Source organism: Bufo bufo, chromosome 6 (genome assembly GCF_905171765.1).
Source record: "Bufo bufo chromosome 6, aBufBuf1.1, whole genome shotgun sequence".
Lineage (NCBI taxonomy): Eukaryota > Metazoa > Chordata > Amphibia > Anura > Bufonidae > Bufo > Bufo bufo.
Genome location: NC_053394.1, coordinates 173,658,347 through 173,682,018, shown reverse-complemented (window position 1 = coordinate 173,682,018; position 23,672 = coordinate 173,658,347).

Sequence of the window (23,672 nt, the reverse complement as noted above, 5' to 3'; positions counted from 1 at the left end):
CCATACTCCCAGACACTAAAGACGACCAGCAGTAGCTCTTGCCGCTGGAGTCTTAAGATCAGCTCAACACTAGACAGTCTGAGGGCAGATACAATAAGGTGTGTGGGCATCAGGTTGCAGTCGGTGTCAGTGACCATCCGTTGCAATGACGGCCAGTATCACAAGGAGCAAAGCTAGGGAGATGACCGATGCTTTGAATGGTGGCGGAGAGGAGGTGGAAGGCGAGGGGGAGCACAGCCAAAGCTCCCCAAGGAGCCAGTCGCCAGAGGTGTGGTCCGCGGTGGACCTCACTCCACCTGTCCATCCCCCCAGCCAAGCTGGCTCAGCTGCTCTCCTACAAGCTGCCATGGACCATCTCCAGGCTGGAGACCAGGCAGCATCTGAGCTCCTCCTGGAGGCTGCAGAGCGTCGCGAACGAGCAGAGGCTGCAGAGCGTCGCGAGCAAGCACAGGCCGAGCGTGAGCACCAGCTACAAATGCTCAAGCTGAAGCTTCAATTCCAGCAGCCCTCCCCAGCCCAATGTGAGTCTCCAGAGGTCCGGATTCCCAAACTGCGGGCGGAGGACTTTCCCCTACTGGACAAAGATGGGGACCTGGACACTTTTTAGTTGGCATTTGAGACAGCCTGCCATCAATACCAGCTGCCAGAGGACCAGTGGGTCAGATTCCTCACACCACGGCTCAGGGGAAAAGCCCTTGAAATCTTCGGGTACCTGCCCAGCGAGACCATCCTGAGCTATGAGGACATCAAACAGTCTCTGGTCAGGCAGTATAACTTAACCCCTGAGTCGTACCAGAAAAGGCTCAGGAATTTGCACCGGGGTTCTACTCAGAGCTGGGCCGATCACATGCGGGCCTTGCTGAGAGCTGTCGACCAATGGACCACCAGGTTGGAGCTCTCCACCGTCCAGCAGCTGAAGGAGCTCATCGCCACAGAACAGTTCTTGTGGAACTGCCCGGAGGATCTCCAGCAGTACCTCCATGACCGGAAGCCAAAGGGGGCCTCCGCAACAGCAGCCCTGGCCGATGAATACACCAACAACAGGACTTCAGAGGCCCGGAAACCTGTCGGCTGGAGAGGGGGTAAGACGCACGCTGCACCTGCTACCCCTGCCTCTAGGCCCAAGTGGGCACTGGCCCCTGCTGCACTTTCCACGTCGGTGGGGGAACCCCGCCTGTGTCACCTGTGTAAGCAGCCAGGACACTTCAAAGCCATGTGTCCCCAGCGCCCGAGGGATCCGTCCCAGTCATCAACCCGGAAACCGTCCACTGTGTTGTGTGTGGGTGGGGGTGGAGGGAGGTCCCTTGACAATGTTCAACCGGTCACCGTGGGCCAGGCCGTGGCCATGGGACTTAGAGACACCGGCGCTGAAATGACACTGGTACGGCCTGAACTGGTGGCACCCCATGATTTACTGCCCGGGAGATCCCTCATTGTCTCCGGGATTGGAGGAGTAGAACCGTCGCTGCCCGTCACCAAGGTCTATTTGGACTGGGGCGCCGGTCCAGGAGTAAGGGAGGTGGGGGTATCCGCAAAAATCCCCGCCAGTGTTTTGCTGGGGACAGACCTGCGGCGGCTGGTGTCTAAGTATGTGGCCGCTGACCCCCCGATGTCCGATTCCCCAGAATGTGATGTACCTGTAATGCCCTTCCCCCCCCTGATGATACTGTGAATGTACCTACCATGCCTGTTTTTGGGGATGTGGGGGTGGGGGATGTAATGAGTGCCTCTCCCCTTAGTGGGGAGGGGGTCATTCCTGCCAGCTGGGCTGAAACCCCAGGCTGTGGCCAGCAAGCCTGCTGGACCCTGTTGTCCTCCAGTGTGGTGACTGAGGGGACAAGCAGGGGGCAGACAGCTGCGGGGGGGAAGGATGCAAATGAGGTCAGGGCTGTCCCAGGAGAAGTAGGGCTGCCAGGTGAAGCCTCAGTGCAGGGTTCCTCCCCCACTGGGATGTCAGAGGGCCAAGTTAGTCCGTCTGGACTGGCTACTTGGTCGGGAACCGAGGGAAAGCAGGCACTGCCAGCCGTGGCAGCGGCCATAGCTGCTGTCACGCGCAGTGGGAGTGCTGGGCCCCTAGGGGCCCCTCAGGGGTCTGATGGCTTTCCCCCTTCCGACCAAGTGGCTGCCGAGTCAGAGGGAGGCCAGGAGACAGGTGCCGGGGACCTGACAGGGGACGCGGCAGTCTCGTGTTATTCTGGCCACGTCCAGTCAGGAGTTTCAGGCAGCGTTAGCGGCTGACGCCAGCCTGAACGCTCTCAAGGAGCAAGCGGAACAGCCCCCTTCGGACTCAGACCTCGAGCGGATGGTCTGGGACCAAGGACGGCTGTACCGGGTCACGGTCCAGCCGGGCTCACGGGAGGTGTGGCCTAGGGAACGACAGCTAGTGGTACCCTATCAGTTCAGGACGGATTTGTTGCAGGTTGCGCATGAGATTCCGATGGCTGGACACCTAGGGATCGCTAAGACAAGGGTCAGATTAGCCCAGCATTTCTACTGGCCAAAGATGGGGGCTGATGTGGTTGCCTGCTGCCGTTCATGTGACACCTGCCAGCGGGTGGGGAAGGCGGGGCCCCAAAGCCCCACTGGTAACGCTGCCCATAATTGAAGATCCTTTCAGGAGGGTGGCTGTGGATCTCATTGGACCGCTGTCCATTCCCAGCAGCTCCGGGAAACGCTTCATTTTGACGGTAGTAGACTATGCCACCCGGTACCTGGAGGCGGTAGCCTTGTCATCCATTCGGGCCGACAAGGTGGCTACTGCCTTGCTGGAGATTTTCTCCAGAGTGGGCTTTCCCCAGGAAATGCTCACCGACCGGGGGACCCAGTTCATGTCGCAATTGACGGAGTCCCTCTGTAGGCAAACACAGGTGCAACATCTGGTGACCAGCCCGTACCACCCACAGACAAACGGCCTGTGTGAACGATTTAATGGCACCTTAAAGCAGATGCTTAAGATGTTGGTCGACTCCCACGGGCGTGACTGGGAGCGGTACCTCCCACATCTACTGTTTGCCTACCGAGAGGTCCCACAGGCCTCCACGGGGTTCTTCCCCTTCGAGCTCCTGTATGGGCGACGTGTGCGGGGGCCCCTGGTTCTGGTGAAAGAGGCCTTGGAGGGAGATGTAGCCACCCCTGGAGTGTCGGTCGTCGAGTATGTCATGCGCTTCCGGAACAAGATGCAGGCCTTGTCGCAGCTGGTGCAGGATAATATGGAGCGGGCCCAGGCCGACCAGAAGCGATGGTATGACCAGAATGCTTGTGAGAGGACCTACCAGGTGGGTCAGAAGGTATGGGTACTGGTTCCCGTACCTCAGGACAAGCTTCAGGCGGCCTGGGAAGGCCTGTACCTCGTGCATCAGGGAACGCTCTGCCTTTATCACTCCCTTTGGATTGTACGAATCCACGGTGATGCCGTTTGGCATGAAGAATGCCCCTGCCACTTGTCAGCGGATGGTCAACACGCTGCTTAAGGGACTTGAAGAGTACGCGGCCGCGTACCTGGATGACATTGCCGTCTTCAGTCCCACCTGGGAGGATCACCTACAGCACCTAACGCAGGTGCTGGGGCGGATCCACCAGGCAGGCTTGACCATCAAGCCGGAAAAGTGCCAGCTGGGCATGAGCGAGGTCCACTACCTGGGGCACCGGGTAGGCGGGGGGACCCTTAAGCCAGAGCCTGGGAAAGTGGATGCTATCGCATCCTAGGCCCACCCCCAGGACCAAGAAACAGGTGATGTCCTTCCTGGGCACCGCTGGGTACTATAGGAGGTTCGTCCCCCACTATAGTAGCCTGGCGAAGCCCTTGACGGACCTCACCAAGAAGAAGCTGCCCTCCGCAGTCGATTGGACGAACGACTGCGAGACGGCCTTCCGAGCGCTGAAGGCCGCCCTCTCGAGCTTCCCTGTACTACAGGCGGCCGACTTCACGCTGCCGTTTATAGTGCAGACCGACGCCAGTGATTTTGGCCTCGGTGCCGTACTCAGCCAGGTTGACACTACGGGCCAGGAACGCCCCGTTCTGTACCTGAGTCGGAAGCTCCTGCCGAGGGAGGTGGCGTACACCACAATGGAGAAGGAGTGCCTGGCAATTGTCTGGGCCCTGCAACGGTTGCAGCCGTATTTATACGGGCGCCGCTTCACGGTGGAGACCGACCACAACCCCCTCAGCTGGTTAAACACCGTATATGGGATGAATGGGAGGCTGCTACGCTGGAGCCTAGCTCTCCAGCAGTATCACTTGACCATTCGCCACAAAAGGGGCCGTGACCACGGGAACGCCGATGGGCTATCCCGACAAGGAGAGGGTGCGGATGGGCGCACGGGGGAACACAGGAATGTGCTGCCCCCTGGCGCCCTCTAAAAGGGGGAGGTGTGAGGAATATGGATTAATATTTACTGTCAGCCATGTCCTCACACCCCCATGTGCTGACAGATAGCGGAGGTAGTGAACTCCACAGGAGGGCCCTGCTTCAAAGCCCCAGGCCTGATTGTCATCTGAATGTCAGTTGGCAAGGAAGAGAGCCCCCCATGGGGTCCAGGCTTCAAGGAGAAGGTCACACCTCACCTACACCAGTTTGGAGCCAACTGACTCCTGCAGGAAAACCCCCAGCAGGGGGTATCTGCCCTTGCCCAGGATCAATGAGACCTCCCAGACATGTTGGCACCTACCTTCCATAAGGAATTATGAACCGCCTGGCCATCGCAGGCGCAAACCGGATACATATTTGTGTCCCGGTGGCCACGAGGTACGTTCCCATGGTCTTTGTTTAATGAGATGAGGTCAGGGTAGAGAGATATCCATATCTCCCCATAGAAACCACATAACGGTACCAGGTTTGGGCTCTACTTGTAGCCGGAACCCAGGCAGGTCCATTGGTCCCAGAACCATCTCCCTATGACCCTCTGGTCTGGAGCTATAAACCCTAAAGGGTTTTGTGGGTCATTTGCTGCCAGCCCAGAAGAGGGGGAGTGGACCCCTCCCTGAGGCCGGGAGGGGAGGGGCCGGCTACAGGTTAAAAGTCTGGTGCCAGCAAGTAGGCGGGTCTTTCTCTGAATAGGGGTCACATCCTACAAATGTGTTTAGAGGGACCCAGGAAATAGCTGAGATCACGGCCCTTCATGTGGACTCCAGCAAAGAACATCTCAAAGGAACTTTGATCTTATCCGGTAACTGGCTTTTACACGGCTTAACCCTGTTGTAACCATATAACCTGTAATCTAAAACCTCAGACCACTGTATATATTGTCTGTGTATATTGTGTTATATCTAGTGTGCCCATACGGCGATTAAATCTATAATTTAATCTTGTGCTATCTTGTATCTCGATCACGAATCCCCACGTCCGTGTTTTGGCCTAGTTATAAGCTTACTGCGGGTTGGTTTCTGACCCTATATAATCCCGTTAGCGGACCGGGCTTATATCAAACTAGAACTGGTGGCAGATACCCAGGCTGAGGAGTCGCTGTTTCACTGCGGCAGTGAAAAGGCTCTCTCAGCTTGTTGCCTCTCTGTGCCCGCGTGGACAGGAGGTGTGTGTAAAGCTATACAAACCTGACCTTACGTGCTCCACTGGAGGGCGTAACTTCACGTTTTTGGTATACCCGTGACCATACCACGTCTCGTGAGCTCGACGCAGTTGACGTCAAGTGGGCACGAGGTGTGGTATTCATCACAGCTCTTATATAACATTCTAATTTTCTGAGATACTGACTCTTTGGTTTCCATTAGCTTTAAGCTGTAATCATCAACACTAAAAGAAATAAACACTTGAAATAGATCACTCTGTGTGAATCTATAGAATATATGTTTCACTTTTACTGAAATAAATTAACTTTTCGATGATATTCTAATTTATTGAGAAGCACCCACCTGTATATGGGAGGGGTAGAAGACACTAACTTAAGCATTATTTTGTGAAAAGAATACAAGAAAACCAGTGGCTCCACCAACTTAGAAAACAATGGCACACACACCGTATAATTGAGTTTAAATTGAAAATGCGAATGTTCGGGTGGCACTCAGATATCTGGCAATTGTATGGCTACACAGTGTGAATTAAAATATATATTTAATTAAATATCTGTGTTCTGGCAGCAGAGAACAACAGATTTAAACAACATAGGTAAAACAAGAAATAATAATACAGTGCAGAAATTCAATTTGAAAGGAACAGCACACTCCCCGTCTGAAATTCACTTAGGGGATTTCACTATGACGAATGTCCATAAAATATAAAACAACCTGTAAAAAGAACATGTTAGAATGCAAAACATAGATTAGTCCTATTTTCCAACTTGGAATGGAGAAGATCTGCGAAGCTTGATACAGTCCTGTTCACCCAGCAGGGACGTTCTCGATGGGTAATATTAAAATTAGTTCGTTGATTGGTCTTGAGAACGTTTTAAGCTCGCCTTTCCTGAAGATCTTCAACTCCACCTTTCTGACCTTGCCATCCTTGCTAGGGAAAACCCTTGAAATTAGTCCGATAGGCCAGTCAATCCTTTCGGTTTGTTGCTCTTTCATCAATACAAGGTCTCCTTCCTTCAAGTTTGGTTTGTTGTGTTGCCATTTTCTTCTTCCTTGAAGAATACTGAGGTACTCCTTTCGCTACCTGTTCCAGAAGTAATCTGCTAGATATTGTACACGTTTCCAGTGTTTTTGGTAGATGTTAGCATGAGTAAATTCTCCACTAGGTGTTAGCGTACTCTCAGTCTTTTGGGTAAGTAGAATAGCCGGAGTCAGTATGGCTGGTGTTTCAGGATCCATAGACACTGGCACAAGGGGTCTTGAGTTGATAATAGCTGAAACTTCGGCAAGAAGGGTGACTAGAGTCTCATGTGTGAGTCTTGACGAGTTTACATCCATCAGCATAGAATTTAAGATGTTGCGCGAGATGCCGATCATTCTCTCCCAGGAGCCCCCCATGTGGGAACTATGAGGAGGATTGAAAATCCAGGTGCAACCTTTTTCCGCCAACTGATCTTGAATGGACTTGGTGTCGATGTTAAGTTCTCTACAAGCTCCGATGAAGTTGCTTCCCTGGTCAGACCTCAATTGTTTTACTGGTCCTCTGATTGCGAAGAACCGTCTTAAGGCATTGATAAGGCTGGATGTGTCCATAGATTCTATCACCTCTATGTGAACTGCTCGCACACTCATGCAAGTAAATAGTACAGCCCAACGCTTACTGTTTGCGTGACCGCCGCGGGTCCTGCGTGCGGATACCATCCATGGCCCAAAGACATCTAGGCCAACATAGGTGAAAGGCGGCTCTGTACATAGTCTGTCTGCAGGCAAGTCGGCCATTTGTTGGTGTAGTTGTTTTCCTCTTGCTTTACGACAGTGCACACATTCATGCAGTACTTGGGCCACACGTTTTTTCATACCTATAATCCAAAGGCCTGCAGACCGTAATTTGCCCTCAGTAATTTGCCTGCCTTGGTGTTCGGCCCTTTCGTGATAGTGTCGGATTAGCAAGACGGTGATATGATGTTTGCTGGGAATGATGAGAGGATTTTGTTCTGCAATTCCCAGGTGGGCTTGATTCAAACGACCACCAACTCTTAGCAAGCCAAAACTGTCGATAACTGGATTTAAGTTGGCAAGAGGACTTTTTAAAGGAATCTGCTGTTTGTTGTGCAAGCACTTCCATTCTATGTTGAAATTTTCCTGCTGGACGTGACGTATTATGAGGTACTCACTATGAGAGATGTTCTCAGCAGAGAAGGGTTTATGACAGGCGTGCCAACCATGACAATCTTTATCTTGGTGAGTATTATGATAACATCTTGCAATGTGCACTAACCTTGCAATAGTTCTGACGAGCCTCATCCAGCTGGAGAAACGTTCAAAGCGCTGACAACCGAAGCTGGCGGTTTGCTTAGTTCCAGTGACTAATGCACTAACTTCAGCGCGGATTTCTGGATCATTATCCGGATCCTGGATGCTGAAAACTTCCTGTACACATTCGTCCGCCTCTCCAAGTAGAAACTCTGGACCTGTAAGCCAAGTAGAGTTAGTAAAGGAACCTATAGACATAGGCCTAGTGGCGTGATCTGCTGGATTAAGTTCGGATGGTACGTAGTGCCATTGTTCAGGTTTGGAGGACCTCCTGATTCTCTCTATGCGGTTACTAACGTACACATAAAATCGCTTGGTCCGATTGTGGATGTAACCTAAAACGACCTTACTGTCGGTGTAATACTGGACTTCGGCAATGTCGACACCCAGTTCTTGTTGTACGAAATCCGCAATCTCCACTGCCAACACAGTCCCACAGAGTTCCAGTCTGGGAATAGTATGATCAGGCTTGGGGGCTAACTTAGCCTTACCAAAGACGAATCCAACGTGGTTTTGGTTGTTGTGTTCTGTCACCTTCAGATAGGCAACCGCTGCGATGGCCTCCGTGGAGGCGTCCGAGAACACGTGGAGTTCTTTCTTTATGCTAGAGGAAAGTGAGGTTTTAATATAGCATCTCGGGATGTGGATCTCATCCAAGGCACACAAAGATCGCTTCCAGGCTTCCCATTTTTGCTCTTTCTCGGAGGGAAGTGGGGTATCCCAATCCTTGACTGTTTCAGAAAACTGTCTCAGTAGAGATTTACCTTGTATGGTAATGGGCGCTACAAATCCCAGCGGATCAAATAGGCTGTTTACCACTGATAGGACGCCTCGCTTTGTGAATGGCTTGTCTGCACAACTTATCTGAAAACCGAAGGAGTCAGCCGAGAGATCCCATCTGAGGCCCAAGCTCCTCTGCACAGGTGGACTGTCCAGTCCCAAGTTAATGTCCTTGAATCCTGGTGCATGATCGCCTGATTCGAAGGCCCTCATAACGGCCAGGCTGTTTGAAGCAATTTTGTGTAGTCTAAGTTTAGCTTTGTACAACATACTTTGAGTCCTTTTGAGCAGATCAATAGCCGCTTCTTCAGTCGGTAGTGATTTGAGTCCATCGTCTACGTAGAAGTCCTTTTCTACAAAGTCTCTGGCGTCTTTACCGTACTCGGATTCTCCCTCTAATGCAGTTCGCCGAAGGCCGTAAGTTGCCACGGCAGGTGAATGGCTGTTTCCAAATACGTGTACCCTCATTCGATATTCTGCCATCTCTGCGTTGGTGTCGTTATTCTTGTACCACAGAAACCTGAGGAAATTCCGGTGGTCCTCTCTGACTACGAAACAGTGGAACATCTGTTCAATGTCGGCGGTGATGGCAACGAGCTCTTTTCTGAACCTCATCAGCACTCCAACTAGGTTATTCGTCAGATTAGGACCTGTGAGAAGGACATCATTAAGCGATACACCTTGATGTTTGGCACTTGAGTCGAAAACAACCCTAATTTGATTAGGTTTCCGTGGGTGATACACTCCAAATGAAGGCAAGTACCAGCACTCATCGTTCTTCCCTAAGGATGGAGCTGGTTCTGCATGGTTGTTGCGAAATATTTTGTCGATAAAGGCAACGATGTGTTCTCTCATCTCAGGCTTACTGTTCATGGTACGCTGAAGAGAGTTAAATCTAGACAGAGCTTGTTCCCTATTGTTCGGGAGTCTCACCCTGGTAGCTCGGAAGGGTAGTGGAGAAACCCAGTGATTGGTTTCGTCTTTAAGGAACTCATTGTCCATTATCTTGATAAATTCTCTGTCCTCTACTGACAAAGCTACTTTATCATCGTCCTTGCTTGTGTGAAAGACCAATCTTCCCAAGTTGTCAGCAAAGTAGGGAGGAATGTCGTCAGGTGGTTGTATGAGGTCTGGAGGCTTCTCTTTCACCTCATAGTGATGAGGGCAAGGCTTAATGCAAGTTGTGCGTCCATCTCCATGCACGTACGTTTTGAATGAGCGGATTTTTGGTTGATCCAAGCATACATTTCCTATGACTACCCATCCCAGGTCCAGTCTCTGGGCGTACGGTGCATAGTCGGGACCATTACACTGTTGACGCACCTTGTGTACCCTTAGATTATCTCTGCCAAGCAGGAGTAGAATCTCGGCGTTGTTGTCCATAGGTGGGATAACGTTGGCTAGGTGCCTTAGGTGTGGATGGTGAAATGCAGCTTCCGGGGTAGGAATTTCATCCCTATGGTTGGGTATTTGATCGCATTCGATCAGCGTCGGTAGAGGTATTTCCGTATTTCCACTGACGGAACAAGCGATGAATCCTTGTGCCCTCCTGCCGCTAGTCTCTATGCTACCCGAGCAGGTGTTTAAGATGTAGGGTTCTGACGGTCCATTTATACCAAAGGCTTCAAAGAGTTTAGGTCCTGCTAGGGAGCGGTTGCTTTGGTCGTCAATGATGGCATACATTTTTACTGCCTTTTCTGGTAGCCCCTCCGGGTAGACCTTGATTAGGCATATGCGGGCACAACATTTCTCACTCTGGCCCTCCCCACATACGTCCAAGCATGAGCAGGAAACAGCAGTGGCTGTGTTAGCGTTGTTCTGCTCCCCGCCATGACTTTGAGCAGGACTGGTGGTGACAGCAGCCGGTGAATCCCTTGTGAGTGGAGTTGGGTGCATAGCTGAGGCATGTCTTTCACTATGACACTCCTCACACTTGATAATGGATTTACAGTCCTTAGCCATGTGCTCCAATAAAGCGCAGCACTTGAAACATACCCCAAGCTCGGTGAGGACTTTCTTGCGCTCCTGTATGGTTTTGGATCTAAATCCTCTGCATTTGTTCAGTGAGTGTGGTTTTTTATGAATGGGACATTCACGATTGAAGGCCTCGTCTCCTGATGAGGTAGTGTACTGTCTACCAGTGGGTACTGCAGATGATGGTAGGTTAGTCTTTCTAACATTCACGCTGCTCTTAAAGTCTCTGTGTTTATGCACAATACTTTCATACCTTGATGATGGTGTCACTGAGGCTGTAGTATTGAACTCCAGGAAGTCGAGGCTGGGGTCATTCCTCATCTGGGACTGTTCATCGATGAACCTACAGAAATGAATAAATGGGGGAAAGGTGACGTCATGCACTCTTTTATACCTTGAGACTGATGCCGCCCACTTCTCTTGCAGGCTGTATGGTAGCTTCACGACAATTGGGTTCACCCCATGGGCTGTATCCAGGTAGCACAGCCCGGACAGACGAGGGTCTCTTTTGGCGAGCTCCAGTTCCATGAGCAAATCACTTAAATCCTGAAGCTTATGGACATCCTTGAGACTGATCTTGGGGACGTTCTGCAGTCTCCTGAATAGTGCCTTCTCTATTGCTTCTGCACTGCCAAAGGTGCGTTCGAGTCTCTGCCAGGCTGCAGCGAGACCTGCTTCTGCTTGTCCCACATAGACAGTTCTAAGGCTCTTGATGCGATTTGTGGAGCCTGGGCCCAGCCATTTGATCAAGAGGTCGAGCTCCTGCTCTGCAGTTAGGTTGAGCTTGGCGATGGCGGCTTTGAAGGTTGCCTTCCAGGCTCTGTAGCTCTCTGCACGGTCATCAAATTTTGAGAGACTGGTGTTAATTAGCTCTCTGCTCACCATAAACCTGGCAAACTCAGACATATCTGATTTCTCACTGCTTGTTGCCATGACAACTTGTGATGCCCCTGGGGCGTATAGGCTGCGTGGCGTGAAAGGGTGAGATGCTTCCGGGTAGAATGATGTTGCTGCAGGGTTGAGCTGTGGTCTAGCCTCTGTAGATTCTGATGACTGCTGTTTGAGCTGTGGAGGTAGGCCAGGAAACACCTGGTAGCCATCTTGCTGTAATAACTGCCCTTGAGAGAGCGCGTCTGGGCGACTGTTATTGGATTGCTCGGGTGCTGTGGGTATCGCTGGCACTGCAGGTAGAGCTGACTTGGAGGTTTCAGTGTTGTTGGCTTGGACAGTACAGCACACTGGGGGTGGTGCAGATAACTGTTTCAGTACATAGTCGCTGGTGCGATCAGCTGGATCGTCTATCTCCTCTGGTGGTAAGCAGACTGAATCAAGGCCTTGGCTTAATGCTTGCTCAAGTAGTCTTACTTTTGCTAATGCAATTTCCTCTTCCCTCTCTGATTCAAGGATCTTTATTCGAGCCTCTGCTTCTGCCCTCTTGGCTTCTGCCTCTGCTTCTGCCCTCTTGGCTTCTGCCTCCGCTTCTGCCCTCTTGGCCGCCGCCATCTGTGCTTCTGCCCTCGCAAGGACTTCTTTTTCAGTGAAGGAACGTCTCACTTTGGATTGCTCTGCATTTATGCGGGCCTCTAGTAATCTGTCGCTCAGGGCGGAGCTTCTAGAGCATGATGATCTGTAGGACCGCGAGGAATGTTTGGATGAATGCGATCTGTGTGATCTGGTTTCTTGTAAATGAGAGATGCGGAGTTCCACTTTATCTTTAGCGTCCAGCACCATGGCGTCTCTTTGTCTGTCTATTGATTCTGCCTTGCACAATTCTGACGGGGCTTCTTCAATATTAGAGTCTTTTAGAAAGGTTATATACCTTGTGGACAGTCTCTTGTATCTTTCATGGGCTGCATTCAGCCGCCCGACGGCAACTTGTAAACTGGTGGCATCGCCTGAGGAGGACTTAAGTCCTGATATGAGGGAGGAAACTCGTTCCCATAGCTCTTCCAGGTCGTCACATAGCTCATCTTTCCTGGTGTGATAATATTCTGTGATCTTTATAGTTGGTTTGAGAGAGCGCCTTGGTCGCGTGACTTGGTCTGCTGGAAGTGTGGGTTCTACCTCCAGCTCTTCATAATGATCAGTATCAGGTTGCATTTGCTTTGTTTCATCACTGGGGAACTGTACAAGGTCCTTTTCGGACATTTTGATTTAAGGTGCGCTGTCTCTTTAAGAAATTGAACTTTTGAATTGGGGGCTGAAAATTGCAGTGCGGCTCAGATGAGGCACCCCGATGAGTTTCCCAAGGTGTTTTGAGTGAATTGCGGGGTTTGGTTTAAGGGAGGCCCCGCGTGCGTGAACAGTTCTTATATCACGCGAGCAAGGGTTAATATAGGATGCAGAAAGTGGCTTGGCGAGTAGTGGAGGACTTCCAGGCGAGAGTATATCTACTGCGGACACGCCGTGCTTCCCCTTGGGCTTATGGGACGTGCACTGTTGCTGGGCAGATTTGCTGGGAGTGGGCCTGTTGCAGGGGAGGTTCCTGAGTGTGGCACTGGGCTCTGAGGGAACCTGTAGCCAGGCATTGGACATTCAGACGGATATTGACTGGGTATAAGGCTTTAAGGCAGTTTTTGACTGTTCTGTCCCCACATGAAGGCGAATGAAGGTGTAACTGATAATGGCTTTGTGACTGTCCTACCTTCGTATCCAAGCAGTGGAGCAGACCGGACCGGCAGATGCTCAGGTTAGATGGATCCAGACGTAGACATGAGGATGCAATCAAACGTGGGTTTTTTTGATCTAGAGCAGTGACATACAGTGATGGAATACAGTAGACTTCTGAGGCTAACTGCTGAGACTACTGCTGAGGCAACTGCTGGTCAAAAACTGATGCCTTCACAAGCCAAGGTGTGTGTCTCCAGTCACAAAGGATGCAGCACTGAAAAAGGCTACAGGAAGTGACCAGGCCCAAGGCTGCAAAACCACGCCCAGAGAAAAAACTTTATTTAACAAGAACGAAGGCGTGCAGCATACGAATTCCGGCCAGCAGATGGCAGCAGAGAACAACAGATTTAAACAACATAGGTAAAACAAGAAATAATAATACAGTGCAGAAATTCAATTTGAAAGGAACAGCACAATCTGCATATATAAAGACAATTGTATTCCCAAAACATAGTTTTATAGTTTATCAACTATAAATGAAAAACATAAAAAGACATCAAAATATCAAATATAAAATATATCAATAAAATAATACAATATTAAAGTAAAGGTGATAGTCCAAAAATCCAGTAGCTTGTGTGGTATAAATTGTATACCTATCTACATATAGTTCTTGTAGAATTGTATCTTTATGGTATATTGTAGTGGTGGATTTTGTCTCCTTAATATATAGATTTAAAAAAAAACATTGCAATATGGTCAGTTTGAGACCAGCGCAGTATCAGCTGCGCTCCTATTGACAGTGATCACTATAGTCTCAGGATAGTATGTTTCCAATCCTCTGGTAACTGTAGCAGAGCAGCTGTTGCTACACCGGACTCAAGTGCAATATAGTCGGTTTAAAATAAACTCAATAGCAATTGTAAACCTCTTAAAAGTAATCGCTATACCCATGAGGATAATCGCTATAGCTGTGAGGTATGTATCCAGTCCAGTAAAATACAGCAAAGTAGCAGCGAGCGGCATAATCATGAGGTGGTACGTTACCAATCCAGAAGATGGCTGCGTGACGATCTCACTAGATGATAGATGGATCAGCTTGTTATCTCACCTTCTCCTATAGTCGGAAAATGCTGAGTATTCATGTAGAAACTGGTATCACTGGGTTATATCACAATCCCCATTTGCACGGTACCTGCATAGATGTGCACGCTGACTCGGTAAGTGGTGTCCCACGTGGTCAGGCAGTAATGCACAGGTAACACAATGCGAACAGCTCAAGTAACAAAATACAGTCAGTTCTTAGAATCACTGAGCTGTCGCAATATTATAGTATCGCTAGAGACCGCAATCAATGTCTATTCACTGCATACAGATTATCACCAAACGCGTTTCGGAACTACGTGTTCCTTCCTCAGTGGCCTGCAGTGAATAGATCCATATCTCCATTTTAAGTAGTTGCCTCTCATTAGGAGGAGGTATCTTTCTAAAATCCAAGATTTGGATAAAGCCTGGACTGGATGTTATTTCCTATGTCTATACTTAAAAAACAATAATTGCATTACACAATACAAAAAGATATAAAAAATACAGACTAGAAACATAATCGATCGTATTAATATACTATAACTTTTACAAAACAATTTTCACTGTTATGCAGCTGCTCTTGTAGTACATCATAAGAATACAAATAGAAATATAAAATAAAAATAAAAAAGGATTTAATAGGGGTAAAATATGTACCCTTTGTATCTTATTTCACATTATTGGTTTATCCTAGGCATAGAAAACAGACATTCCATTGTTCCAAAAAAACGCAATATTATTAAACAGTGCGTTTTTACAGCGTTTTTTTTTTATATAGGACCAGTTTTTTGTAGGAAATGTGAGTCAAAAGCTACAGAGGTAAGTGTGGAGGGGTCATTATTATGATAATCTCTAAAATGTTTAGATACAGAATGTAATTGGAAGCCTTTCTTGATGTTCGCTATGTGCTCAGCTTCCCTCTTCTTAAATGGTCTTTTTGTTCTGCCTACATATTGTTTGGAGCATGGACACTGTAACAGATAGATGACATCTGTTGAGTCACAGGTGAGGCCTTCTTTATTTTTTAAAATAAAATGAATTTTGTGTTGATCTTACTTCTGTTGTTTTCTTTGTAAAACTGGTGACTTTGCAGTTATTGCACCTACCACACCGGTGAAAACCTTTTGATGTCAGCCAATTTGATGTGTTCCCAGTTGATTTATTCTTGATGGTCAGTGCTACCTTGAGACCTATATTGGGGGCTGGTCACTATACTGTCACAGTATATTGATAAACTATTACAATCGACAGTGAGACAAATACCATTGTACTGTATATCAAAGACACTACGGACATTATAGCCACGCTGTCACAGTCATTACCTCTGGCTGTGACCTTCTGTCTATGCTCTCGCTGCAGCTCCGTTCCTGTGTGTCATTTGTGGTTCTTTATGGGTTAACTCCCCTGTGTGTCTATTAGGAGTTAATCCTCTCTGTCTGCTCCATGGGTGTGGCCTCTCTGCTGCACCCAAGGAACCTGTATATAAGGCTGAGGTTTCCTCAGTTCTGGGTCAGCTCTCCTGGTGTGTGTTGTCTTGTCCTGTCCTGCTCCTGGTTTGTACTCTCTCTCCCATGCTGCTGACCCATGGGATCCGTGTCTGTCTGTCTGTGCTCTGTGGGTTTCCCTACTTGTTCATTGACGTCTTCTCTCCCGTCCTCATTCCTGTGTTTGTTATCTGTTATGCCAGTTATGTTTGTTATGTTATATGCCTCTGTTCAGCAAGCCTTTGCAGCAGAGTGGCATGCGCAAGGCCATGCAGTTTACTACTGGTGGAGCAAGTCCTTCTCTGCTCATTGCCACTCCTGCTCCCTTGCGTGAACTCCTGCTTGTATTATTAGTTGCCCTGTTTTGTATTTGCCTGTCTGTTATGTTTGCCTATGTGCCGTCGGTACCTTCTGGTACCTGTTGTCCATTCGTTCCTGCTGTCACTGTCTAGTTTACGCTCCAGAGTGGACCCTGGCAACTTCCTGTGGCAAAGCCTAACCCTACCTTCTGGGGCCCTAGTGAATACCAGGAGTTGCTTAGTCACGCCCCTCTGGAGTATTACTAGACAGTGGCGCAGTGGGGGTTTTCTCCCACTGTGCTGACGGTACATAGAGCTCATGTTTTGTCTGTGCTGCCTTCCCTGGTTTTTGTTTGTGCAATAAACTCTTGTGTGTCTGTACCTGATTTCCGTTTGTTTATTGCTTGACGATGCTGTGGTCTCTCCTGGGACCTCCATCTCGTGACACACGCTGGAAAAATGACACTATAGGGAACATTGGATTTTAGGCACTATGTACAGTGGGATGCGAAAGTTTGGGCAACCTTGTTAATCGTCATGATTTTCCTGTATAAATCGTTGGTTGTTACGATAAAAAATGTCAGTTAAATATATCATATAGGAGACACACATAGTGATATTTGAGAAGTGAAATGAAGTTTATTGGATTTACAGAAAGTGTGCTATAATTGTTTAAACAAAATTAGGCAGGTGCATAAATTTGGGCACTGTTGTCATTTTATTGATTCCAAAACCTTTAGAACTAATTATTGGAACTCAAATTGGTTTGGTAAGCTCAGTGACCCCTGACCTACATACACAGGTGAATCCAATTATGAGAAAGAGTATTTAAGGGGGTCAATTGTAAGTTTCCCTCCTCTTTTAATTTTCTCTGAAGTGTAGCAAAATGGGGGTCTCAAAACCATTCTCAAATGACCTGAAGACAAAGATTGTTCACCATCATGGTTTAGGGGAAGGATACAGAAAGCTGTCTCAGAGATTTCAGCTGTCTGTTTCCACAGTTAGGAGCATATTGAGGAAATTGAAGACCACAGGCTCAGTTCAAGTTAAGGCTCGAAGTGGCAGACCAAGAAAAATCTCGGATAGACAGAAGCGACGAATGGTGAGAACAGTCAGAGTCAACTCACAGACCAGCACCAAAGACCTACAACATCATCTTGCTGCAGATGGAGTCACTGTGCATCGTTCAACCATTCGGCGCACTTTACACAGGAGATGCTGTATGCGAGAGTGATGCAGAGGAAGCCTTTTCTCCGCCCACAGCACAAAAAGTGCCGCTTGAGGTGGGCTAAAGCCCATTTGGACAAGCCAGCTTCATTTTGGAATAAGGTGCTCTGGACTGATGAAACTAAAATTTTGTTATTTTGCCATAACAAGGGGCGTTATGCATAGAGGAAAAAGAACACAGCATTCCAAGAAAAACACCTGCTACCTACAGTAAAATATGGTGGTGGTTCCATCATGCTGTGGGGCTGTGTGGCCAGTGCAGGGACTGGGAATCTTTTCAAAGTTGAGGGACGCATGGATTCCACTCAGTATCAGCAGATTCTGGAGACCAATGTCCAGGAATCAGTGACAAAGCTGAAGCTGCGACGGGGCTGGATCTTTCAACAAGACAACGACCCTAAACACTGCTCAAAATCCACTAAGTACAACATTCTGGAATGGCCATCTCAGTCCCCAGACCTGAATATAATTGAAAATCTGTGGTTTGACTTAAAGAGAGCTGTCCAGGCTCGGAAGACATCAAACCTGAATGAACTAGAGATGTTTTGTAAAGAGGAATGGTCCAAAATACCTTCAACCAGAATCCAGACTCTCATTGGAACCTACAGGAAGCGTTTAGAGGCTGCAATTTCTGCAAAAGGAGGATCTACTAAAAATTGATTTCATTTCTTTTTTGTGGTTCCCAAATTTATGCACCTGCCTAATTTTGTTTAAGCAATTATAGCACACTTTCTGTAAATCCAATAAACTTCATTTCACTTATCAAATATCACTGTGTGTGTCTCCTATATGATATATTTAACTGACATTTTTTATCGTAACAACCAACGATTTATACAGGAAAATCATGACCATTAACAAGGTTGCCCAAACTTTCGCATCCCACTGTATGTCAGTTCTTTATATGCAATAATAAATCATAAACAGGGGATAGAGGCAGTATGTAAACAACTCACCACTTGAAAAAGATACACGAATATAAAGTTAATACATGGATATTAACCCCTTAAGGACCCATGACGTACATGTACGTCATTTCTTTCCGGGACTTAACGGGTTTCTACCATCAGATTTTGCCATTTGTAGCTGACTGACACTAGCGATGTGCTAGTGTCAGCAGTACATAACAGTCTTCTTTGTTCACTTCCGTCTGCGGCTGTTCACCTAAAAAATTCTACTTTTATCCATATGCTAATGAGCCTCTAGGTGCTATGTCGGCGTCGATTCAGCACCTAGAGGCTCCGTCTACTGACCATTTTCGCCGCCCATGTAGTTCTTCTAGCCCGCCCCGCTCCTCTTGATTGACGTCTGATTTGCCTACATCTGTCTAAATCCCGCGCCTGCGCCGTGCGTTTCTGTATTCGGCACAGGTGCAGTGAGTGAATGCCGCGCTCCTGGTGCCGGCTTCCTGCCTCCGCCGACTACGTTACAGTGAGGAAGCCGGCACCAGGAGCCGTAGACACATTAGGTATCGCTGCGTCCGTAATAACCTGCTCTATAAAAATATCACATGACCTGACCCCTCAGGGGAATACCGTAAAAATAAAATATATAAATACGGTGTAAAAAAAGCTATTTTTATGTCACCTTACATCACAAAAAGTGTAATAGCACGCGATCTAAAAGTCATATGCACCCTATAATAGTACCAATCAAACCGTCATCTCATCCCGAAAAAAATGAGCCCCTACACAAGACAGTCGCCCAAAAAATTAATAAAACTACGGCTTTCAGATTGTGGAGACACTAAAAAAATTTTTTTTTTTAAAAATGCTTTGTTATGTAAAACTGAAACAAACAACCACAAAAAGTCATATTTGGTATTGTCGCATCTATAACAACCTGCTCTATAAGAATACCACATGGTTTAACCTGTCAGATGAATGTTGTAAATAACAAAAAATAAAAACGGTGCCAAAGCAGCTATTTCTTGTTACCTTGCTTCACAAAAAGTGTAATATAGAGCAACCAAAAATCATATGTACCCTAAAATAGTACCAACAAAACTGCCACCTTATCCTGTACTTTCCAAGATGGGGTAACTTTTCTGGAGTTTCTACTCTAGGGGTACATCAGGGGTGTCTTCAAATGGGACATGGTGTCAAAAAACCAGTCCAGCAAAATCTGCCTTCCAAAAACCATATGGCATTCCTTTCCTTCTGCTCCCTGCCGTGTGCCCATACAGCAGTTTACGACCACATATGGGGTGTTTCTGTAAACTACAGAATCAGGGCCATAAATATTGAGTTTTGTTTGGCTGTTAACCCTTGCTTTGTAACTGGAAAAAATGGATTCAAATGGAAAATCTGCCAAAAAAGTTAAATTTTATCTCTATTTTCCATTAATTCTTACGCTCACTGCGCCTGCGCCATTCATAAAGTGGGCGGAGCAGGCACGTGAGGTAGTGAGCTACGCTTCCTGACTGCCAAGAAGTTAGTAGTAAGTAGTACAGCGCTGGATTTAAGAGGATTTGAATACTTTAACAATACCCACAAGTTAGATATGATTATACTACAGTGAGCGGGGCCCGGTGTAGTAGAATACAGTGACTGCACCGGGCCCTGCTGCCATGACAGAACCAGATGCCGGCCCCCATTCACTACACAGGGACACTGTTATGGGGGATCTGTGGATGACACATTAGATAAGATGCTATATATGTGTCATCCACAGATGCCCCCATAACAGTGCAATCCACAGATGTCCCCACAATGATCCCCCATAACAGTGCCATCCACATATGCCCCCATAACAGTGCAATCCACATATGCCCCCATAACAGTGCCATCCACAGATGCCCCCATAACAGTGCCATCCACAGATGGCCCCATAACAGTGCCATCCACAGATGCCCCCATAACAGTGCCATCCACATATGCCCCCATAAAAGTGCCATCCACATATGCCCCCATAACAGTGCCATCCACAGATCCCCCATAATAGTGTCATCCACAGACCACAATTAGTTCAAAACCCACCAAAAGCACACCTTTTGGTTCAAAATATTTTTTTTCTTATTTTCCTCCTCAAAAACCTAGGTACGGTAATATGTAGCATGTATCGCAAGCCGGTAATGAAAAATAGCTATATTCTATACACCAGATGCCATCTTCCAAGGTGGCTTCTAAACATCCCCACAAGCCAATTCAGGAGCATCCAGCATACCTGCACTAATCGGGAACAATTTGAACGAGAGGCTATAATACTTAAAGAACAATTTGTAGCAAAATTAATCGTTAGACATTTCCTTGGGTAAAGTAAGAGATACAGTCCTGATCAAAAGTTTAAGACCACTTGAAAAATGGCAAAAAATCATATTTAACATGGCTGGATCTTAACAAGGTTCCAAGTAGAGCTTCAACATGCAACAAGAAGAAATGGGAGTGAGACCAAACATTTTTTGAGCATTCAATTTAATGAAGACAACGAATAAACTGAAACAAGCTGTTTTTCAGCTGATCAAAAGTTTAGGACCACACCTCCAAAAAAAAAACTAAACCCCCCCAAAACAGAAATCCAACTTCCAAACATGAACTCAGTAATGAGTAGCTCCGCCGTTATTGTTTATCACTTCAAAAATTCGTTTCAGCATGCTTGATGCAAGCGTTTCCATGAGGTGAGTAGGAACATTTCTGAGTGAGTGGTGGAGACGGCCGCACGAAGGCCATCTACTGTCTGGAACTGTTGTCCATTTTTGTAAACTTCCCTTGCCATCCATCCCCAAAGCTTCTCAATTGGATTTAGATCAGGGGAACACGCAGAATGGGCCAAAAGAGTGATGTTGTTTTCCTGGAAGAAGTCCCTTGTCCTGCGTGCATTGTGTACTGTAGCGTTGTCCTGTTGAAAAACCCAGTCGTTACCACACAAACGAGGGCCCTCAGTCATGAGGAATGCTCTCTGCAACACCTGGACATATCCAGCGGCCGTTTGACGCACCTGCACTTCCTGAAGCTCCATTGTTCCACTGAAGGAAAAAGCACCCCAGACCATTATGGCACCCCCTCCACTGTGGCGCGTAGAAAATATCTCAGGTGGGATCTGCTTGTCATGCCAGTAACGTTGGAAACCATCAGGACCATCAAGGTTAAATTTTTCTCATCAGAGAATAGAACTTTCTTCCAACTTTGAATGTCCCATGTTTGGTGCTCTCTTGCAAAGTCCAAACGAGCAGTTCTGTGGCGTTCAAGGAGACGAGGTCTTTGAAGACGTTTTTTGTTTTTGAAGCCCTTCAGTCTCAGATACCGTCTGATGGTTATAGGGCTGGAGTCAGCACCAGTAAGGGCCTTAATTTGGGTCGAAGTTCGTCCAGTGTCTTGATGGACAGGATCCTCCGGCTCAGTGCTGATGAAATTTTTTTGGGTCTTCCACTTGACTTTTTTGTTCCATAACCCTCAGGATCATTTAAGAAATTCCAAATGACTGTCTTACTGCGTCCCACCTTAGCAGCGATGGCGCGCTGTGAGAGACCCTGCTTATGCAGTTCAACAACCCGACCACGTTCAAAAAGGGAGAGTTTTTTTGCCTTTGCCATCACAACGTGTGAATACCTGACAGAAAATGACAATGAATCCACATCTTTGCACAGATTTGGCCTTTTAAAGGCATGTGGTCCTAAAATTTTGATAAGCTGAAAAACTGCCTGTTTCAGTTTATTCGTTGTTTTCATTAAATTGAATGCTCAAAAAATGTTTTGGCAGAATGGGGTGGCTCTACTAATGAATGGGGATGGGATGGTGCTCTATATCTCGGTGCGAACTCCACACACCAAAAATTAATACAAAAGGATAATTAAGGAAGATATGGCACTTATATTTTCGGAAGACTACTCAAATATTTAATTTTATTATATTCAGATATTCTGCAGGTCACAAATTCTAAAAATCATACATCTAAAATCAACATACAAGATACGTAAATTGTACTAGAAATACACAATAAAAGCATTAAAACGTCACTGAAATGACGATTATTTGATGTTAAAATAGCTGAGGAATAGGGTATTCGTTAAACCTATGTGCCTAGCAGCAAATATAGTCAGGTCATCGAATAAAGGTGATCGTTCAGGCTGGATGTCGATCAGACCATCACCCTATATTCGATAACCACAAAAATTCGATAACCGCGATTCACAATATGTTCTGGTTAACAGATATAATAGTCATTCAAACCAGACTCTCGATTAGATGGTCTCCAAATATTCAGCATTAATAATCGCTATTAAACATGTTGGAATACATTTGTATAATTTTCCCAGATAGCAGGACGTGGTTTTAGTTCGATTATTGGCTGTGAGTTACAGGTGTTGTATCGATCCAACACCATATATTCGGTCGGCTCACAAAGTCAATATTTCGTTATAGAAACACTATATCAGATTTCACAGATTAGCTTGAATAATTCGGGATTCCAGCTCTCTGGTGGTGTCCCACATCTTTATGAGCTGTACTACTCCCTTACCTCCAAAGCGAAATAAAGCCTTTCCTCTGGTCTCCGCTGTTTCAGCGTCCCTCGTGCTCAAATCCTGGGTTGCTCCAATTAAGGTGGAGTGGAACAGTATGGCTCCAGGGAGTTCTTTAGTAGGCATGGGACAATCTGTTCTCAGCCAGCAGATAAGAGAGAGGTGCAGATCCTGGTGGTCTGTAGCGTATGCAGAAATGGTGGTATTGGAGGGTCCAAATTTCTCCCAGACGCGTTTCGAAGTCTTCCTCAGTGAGGAAGAAGTCAGAATCCACAAGACTTTGAAACGCGTCTGGAAGAAATTTGGATTAGCGATTATTAATGCAGAATATTTGGAGACCATCTAATCGAGATTCTGGTTTGAATGACTACTATATCTGTTAACCAGAACATATTGTGAATCGCGGTTATCGAATTCTTGTGGTTATCGAATATAGGGTGATGGTCTGATCGACATCCAGCCTGAACGATCACCTTTATTTGATGACCTGACTATATTTGCTGCTAGGCACATAGGTTTAACGAATACCCTATTCCTCAGCTATTTTAACATCAAATAATCGTCATTTCAGTGTCGTTTTAATGCTTTTATTGTGTATTTCTAGTACAATTTACGTATCTTGTATGTTGATTTTAGATGTATGATTTTTAGAATTTGTGACCTGCAGAATATCTGAATATAATAAAATTAAATATTTGAGCAGTCTTCCGGATATATGAGTGCCATATCTTCCTTAATTATCCTTTTGTATTTAAAAAATGTTTTGTCTCACTCCCATTTCTTCTTGTTACATGTTGAAGCTCTACTTGGAACCTTGTTAAGATCCAGCCATGCTAAATATGTTTTTTTGCCATTTTTTAAGTGGTCTTAAACTTTTGATCAGGACTGTATGAAGAGAAGTGACTTTTTTACAC